The sequence below is a fragment of the Oryzias melastigma genome, linkage group LG4, assembly GCF_002922805.2.
Source record: "Oryzias melastigma strain HK-1 linkage group LG4, ASM292280v2, whole genome shotgun sequence".
Classification (NCBI taxonomy): Eukaryota; Metazoa; Chordata; class Actinopteri; order Beloniformes; family Adrianichthyidae; genus Oryzias; species Oryzias melastigma.
Genome location: NC_050515.1, coordinates 16,498,013 through 16,504,727, shown reverse-complemented (window position 1 = coordinate 16,504,727; position 6,715 = coordinate 16,498,013). Strand labels below are relative to the sequence as shown.

Sequence of the window (6,715 nt, the reverse complement as noted above, 5' to 3'; positions counted from 1 at the left end):
TGAACATTTATGATTTTGTCCTGTTATGTTTGAATTCTTCCTGCACCTGGAGTGAGAATGAGGGAGAGACTGATCAGGACCCCTCGTTATGTCATTGAGGGATGTCAAAATAAAAGCTCAAATGTTCGTTTTTGAGGCTATTCAGCTTTTGTCAGATAGTTTGACGCTGCAATGTCTCACCAACTTGTCATGAGGCCTAAAACGAAACTTAAATGACACAAAGACACGCAGCAGGAAAAATAATCGTTTAAATAATTGTTTATACGACACATTGGTACTGACAGTGTAAGACTTTTATTAGCCGTTTCAAATTATGCGGCTCCAGACATATTTGCTTTTTATTGTATTGGTCCAAAGTGGCTCTTTCAACACATTGGGTTGCCGACCCCTGCATTAGACCGATCTCTACTTTTATGGATCAGTTATTGATTTATTAAGCTTAGATCAATTAATCAATTTTATCAACCCAGCTCTTGTGGTTTTAACATGTTTTTGTGGTATTTTCTGACAATGAAAATTTCATTTCTAAGTATTTCTTTATACAAATCACTGTGAATCAGGAGCAGATGAAAAAATGTAGTTTGTTGCATAGGAAAGAAATTGATGGGGCCACAAGATCCCTGATCTGCTTCATTCTAATCTATGCACTGGACCGTGCATACAGGCAAAACTTAGTTATGAGTGACAGGAAGTGGGGGCGGGGTTGCTCTGTGTCAAAGGTCCTGCCAATAGCTAGGAGGATGAACGACTGTCGCTCTGCAGACACTAAGTCCTAGAAATCAACTTTTTACAATAGATCAAAAGATGATCAGAGTAGGACTTTAAAGTTAAAAGATTTGTTAGTCTGAATTCTATGTTTAAACATTTATTTATTCACACATACAGAAAAACGTTGAGTAAAAAAATAACAGAAGTGCCTTATTAGTGTTAAATATGCATTAACAGAGCATTTCAAAAGGCTGATGCAGAAAAATCCATAATTAGACAGGTGAAGATAAAGAAAGATGATTCATTTTAATCTTATAGGCCTTTAAAGCAATCTTCTTTAAAAGAACACCCCTTAAACGATTCACGGAGCAGCTAATGTGGCTGCAGACTCTCAATCTTAAGGGTCAGTGAAATAATTAGAGGTTTTAAATGCATCCTTTACCAATAATTTCCATTATTCAGTCACTTGATGTCTCCTCTCCCAAGCTCATTTCTTATCTTAAGATGCAAACATCATCCTCGTCCAGCCAGGACCTTTCCCCTGACACCTTTTTCCACACACGTTCATCTCCATCTGTTTTCCCTCCTACCATCCCTTATCATCCCTTACCTTTTTCTACAACATTTCTCATCTGCTCCTCTGTTTCACCAGCACTCCTCCACTTTTTATCTCCCGCCGTCTGCTGGTCACCGCATAAAAAAGGGGCGAGATCATCGCGTCTTAGCATCACTCCCTGCTCTGACTCCAATGCCCTTGCAGCATAATGTATGCAAACACCTGTTTTCAAGATGAAGTCGCTTAAAAAATGCAGCCAGCATCTACAGTACAACAAACACCAAAAAAAATTAACAAAAATGTGTGTTCATTTGGAAATTTTTTTTTTCCTTCATTCTAGCTCCCAAACTGAAGATTGTATTCATTCCCTTACAGTCAATCAAATGAGTCAAAGTGAATAAAAAGTGATGAGAATATTTGAATCATTTGCAAGTGTTCCTGTTTTGATTATGTAACTGTGTAATAAAGGGGTGATTTCTCAAAAAAATAAAAAAAATAAAAAAGAGCGGGAATAGCCTCTGGTAAGTCAGTTTCTTTTGGTTGTGCACAGCTGCAAAATTAAAACACTAATCCAATCACCAATTAGCACGCTGGTTCCCTTCTGCTTCACTCTTCTGCTTCACTCCTGCTGACAAGAGGGAACGGATCTCAACTCTTTTTCATATCTTTTTTCATCAGTAAAGAGATTTTAAAGCACAACTTTGATCGGTATTGGGTGCCTAATCATAAAAAAGCAGAAAATTACCTCCACACTGTCTGATAGAATTATTTGAAGAACACAGATTGAGATAAAAAATAGCAAAAAACATATATATTTATATCAGGTTATTTTATTTATAATGCTATCACTGTGGCATGGTAAAACATTATGTTATGTGTCTGCACAGCGACTAACAAAAGACCTGCTGAACCTTCAGTGTTTGGGTGCAGAGGATATGGACTGATAACGCTATGAGAAGGCGTGATAACAACACTGACTTCCTCCTTACACAGGGAACATTTTTATTTGCAACATTTGGAGACATAAAAGCAACAAAATCTGAATAAAACTGTTATTTAACCCTTAGATTGTGTTAGGCTCAAAATTAACCCATTTTCAAGTTTAAAAATTTAACCCAAACACAACATATTGGTTCAGGAAGACACTAATTATTTGCGTTTTCTAATTAAAAAGCCTAAAATCGATCTATTTTTAGTGCAAAGGTGCAATGGAATATTTTAAACTGTTGTTTTGGAGTTAAAAATGTGTCGACATGCTGCAGAACAAGGACTTGAGAACTTCAGAGATGCTCTTCCTCCTCTCTGCATGTGGACTCCATCCCTCACCTCCACATAAACTGCTTGCACAACTCATCCCAGCTACACACGTTCCTTTGCTCTTTTTTATTTATTTTTCTAATGAGATTTATCGCACGTTTGTTATCAGCCTGACTTGTTTGTAGGCGTCGGACTTCACCTTAACAGATCTTGAAAGTGTTTGGCGCTTAATGAGAGCACCAGCATGTAATCTACTTCAAATCCCCTGTCACTATTCATCTGTAGCACATTATGGCAGATCCATATGTGAGCAGCATATTGATCGGCGCCAATTTCACTATTGAACACCGCGTCGGCAACACTTCCTCTATGTGTGTTGGTATGGATTTTCCTGGATGCAGCAAACACGGATATGACAGCGGAGAGGTGAACTGCAGGTTTCAGTGTGGGAGTGTTTCCTGGTGGAGTGAAAAGGTGCAAAGGTCAGGGTGTAACACCATGACAAACACATTTACTTCCTTGTTTTTAATGTGAGAAAAACGGATTATCCACATTTTTTAGAAACTTTACAAATTCTGTTTAGATTGGGGGGAATATCCATGCAGGTATATAATTTCCTCCTTATAAACCATCTATTGCTTTAAAAAATAAAGTTGTATTCGAGCTGTGTTAGATATGTTCCTGATTTATGACTTGGAACTCTGTTTTTACCTGGTACAGGTGAAAACCGAAGCTCTCCATAACAGAGGCTGAATGTCTTTTTAGCCCTGGATGATCACAAAAGTTGCAATTTTTTCCACATTTTATTAATAAAATAAAAATATTGAGGAAATTTGGGGTTTAAAATGAGGAGTTTGTCGTTGATTTTACTTTAATTATTAGGTTATAATGTGTTTTTAAGTGAAAATAATTTTTTATAAATTTTAAGAGTCACATTTTAAATGTAATGTTTGGCTTTAAAGACACTTTTGCTCTAAGTTGCTATGGGGCAGCTCTATTTTTCCGTTCTTCTATTATTATTATTGAAGCTGTCTTACCTGCGCGCTCATCCGCTCAGTCTGGATCGGTCGTTCCTCCGCTCTGCTCCGTTTCATGTTAATCCTCGGAAGCGCGCCTCCCCGCACGCGCCGTTCTCCGCCTTTTTGGGGGGTCTGGACGGCCGGAGCGCTGCGGATGGATCCGGCGGAGGCGCTCCGGTTGTCGGCTCTGCTCTGTCCGCACAGCTCCGCGGTCTGCCCGCGCGCTCCTCCTCCTCCTCTTCTCCTGCCGGACTTCCCCACTTTAATGCAGGTGTGGCCGCGCGGCGGCGGTGGTGGCGGCGGCGGGGGGAGGCGCCTGATACGGGAGGGGGCGGAGTCAGCGGGGTGTCCACATTTGAGAAGAGGACTTTGATGAACATAACGCCGGCTGAATATGAGATAATTTCTCTGCTAAATCCATACGCACGCGGCTGTTAATAACTGTAATAAGAAAGGACTGTGACCTTTATTGTCATCTCTCTAATTACCCTCATGATGTCGCTGAGTGTGTAAGGACACATTAGAAGTTTCCCCTAACGTGTAGTTACACTCATTTTGCTTATTAAACACAAATTTGATCATTTATTGTGACTTCTTATGTTGTTTTAAAGACCCACTCCAATGAAATGACACGTTTTTGGTATTTTTAACATGTAGAATGTTTCTGATAATGGAGTACATATATTATTAATCAAGAAAATTAGCTTAAAAGAATGAAAAGCCTATTTCTTCATACAAAATGTTGTGAATCAGGAGCAGATGAAAAAAATGCAGTTTAAAAAAGCTTGACTTAGAACTTAAGATCCCTGCTCCATTCCGATGCATCTTTTGCAATAGCTCCAGTTCATTTTTCTCATCTAAGCTAGCTTGTGGCTCCAAACTGTTCGGCTGGCTAGCTTCAATACTCCTTGTCATTTTTGTTGCATGAAATTGTTATGTTGACGTTATAAGGGGCTGTAAGATAACAGGACAGCGTGATCTTATTAACAGATGGATAATGGGAAATGGGGTCGACTTTACTCCATGCCAACAGCTCTGCTCACAACTTAGAGGCGAATTTCTAACGAACTGCCGCCATTTGCAGAAACGATGTCCTAGAAAATGACCACCAGGAACGCTGTAAAGCTGCGACTAATATGGCCCACAGGTACTACTCGACCTGGCCTCATTGACTGAGCTGCTTCTATGCTTCCCTTACTTTCCTCTTCTGCCCAATGCTGATCGTAATAAAATGCACTTTTTTTCCAAAATGGCAGCTTTTCTGTTGGTTACATCTACATAGCAACCATTCTATTTTTTGGTCGCCTGGGGGTGACCAACAAGTCTATGGAATTTTCCAAGGAATCTAAAAAAATAGATAAATTTGGATTTCCTTGGCAGCTGAAATTTTTTCTTAACCACGCCCACAAACCTAATATGCTCATATTGTATGTCAAATTGTTTTGTTGAGCTTGAGGCAACAATTCATGTATTAAATTTTCACGATGTTCGGATAAAAAAGGCAACGGGGGAATGCCACTTTTGTTAGCTCGCCATGCTAATACTGTTCAAAAACTACCAACCTTAAAACCAGCATTTTTTAGAGTAGATTTTAATGATTCTCGAGAAGTTCAAAGGCGATAGACTGAAATTCCTTAAAGGAGTTAAAATTTGTTGCTGGTACTAAAAATGGTTTTCTTGGAAAATACAAGATAGAAACAAGAGTTTTCTTGTTCAATATTGTGCGAAAATGTGAATATCACCAAATTTCACACTTTACAACAAAATGGCCATCAAGCCATAGGTCCATGGACATCCCATAATCATTTCCCAACTTCACTTGGATATCCCCAACAAGTGTTTGGTTTCAGTTCGAAAATAAAAGACGGTGCTCTTTTCCCAAGCATTGACTGTATATATTAACTGGACAGCTCAACATCTCCTCTCTTGTGTTCCAAATAGGAAGTACCCACTGGTTCCAAGAAGGTCAAAACCCCATAGACCTCCCTTGAGAAATAGACTGTTATTACTCAGTCATTCTATGTGTCAGAATAATAATTCTTGCTCTGATACATTCTTCTTACATCTTCTTTCTAATCCTGATTTTCTTTTTTAAATATATTTTTTTCAAGTTATTCCAGTTATAAACTGACCAATCAGATGTCTCAGTAAAAGTAGGTGGTGCCTGCTGGCCCCGCCTCAAACATTTGATTGACAGCTTCTCCAGAACCCACTGTCAGTGGAAGGGTGTGGACTTCAAACAAGCTCACTCATGATCGGTGGCTGTAGTTCCCCTAAAAACGTGACTCAGACCGACTTCAACCAATCACTGTCGTCTGGTTTCAAAATGACGGCAGCAATATCAAGAAGCAATGGTGACAGATTTGGCCTGATTTCACGTGAGCCGAAGGTATTTTCCATGGGGGACGTTAAGACCTCGGTTTGTCCAATGAATCTTTGAGTAGAGAGAGGGGTAACATTTTCTCAAATACGCAGTAAGAATAAAGAATGACAGGCCAAAATAATATAGAACATAATCCAACACAGGACGCATTTCGATGAGCCAAGTGTCCTCAACACAACATATTTCCTTAATCCTGGGATAGTTCACTTTAATATAAGGATTTCAAAATATTTATTCTTTTTAAAAGTAGGTGTGCTCAGTTGCTGTCATTCTAACATTTTTTTTTTTCCCCCAGAAAGAATGTTTTGCCTTTCATTCTGGAGTAAAAATAGGATAATGTCCCATCTAAAAGAGTCGCAGTGGCAGCTCACTGCCAAAAGTTAAACTCTGGATGTTTTCAACTATCAAACTGTCAGTGGAGTTCAAGGAAAAAAAGGAAAAATAAACTCCACAGACACTGACATCCTTCTGTGTTCAGTATTAGGTTGTGCCTCCTCATCAGCTCAGCATTGAGTCTGGATCATATTCAGCTTTTCAGCAAGTTTTTTTTTTTTTTTCTTGCAGCATAAGCTCCCAACACCACTCCTTCTTCTTTCTCAGGTTATTCTTTCATCGCCCTCAGGATTGCCATCCAAAATTAGATCAAGTTCCTCAATCGCAGTTAGTTACTTATTGTGGTGCTGCAAAAAAAGGGGAAAAAAGCATGTGCAGACAGAGAGAGGTGTTATTTATAGACCAAAGCCACAGAAAATGATTGGTGTCCTTGTTCTGGATGGATGCTTTACTGTATGT

The 6,715-nt window shown here is 39.2% G+C and overlaps 1 protein-coding gene across 2 annotated transcripts in view; it reads right to left on the bottom strand.

Annotated features, from left to right (window-relative positions):
- LOC112150892 (transmembrane protein 125) overlaps positions 1-3,832 on the bottom strand; it is an 18,557-nt gene extending 14,725 nt beyond the window's left edge. For both annotated transcript variants that reach the window (XM_024279419.2, XM_024279420.2), the window contains exon 1: positions 3,559-3,832. The gene's annotated coding sequence lies outside the window, so the exon portion shown is untranslated. The remainder of the gene's footprint in view (positions 1-3,558) is intronic.
- Between the last annotated feature and the right edge of the window lie 2,883 nt (positions 3,833-6,715).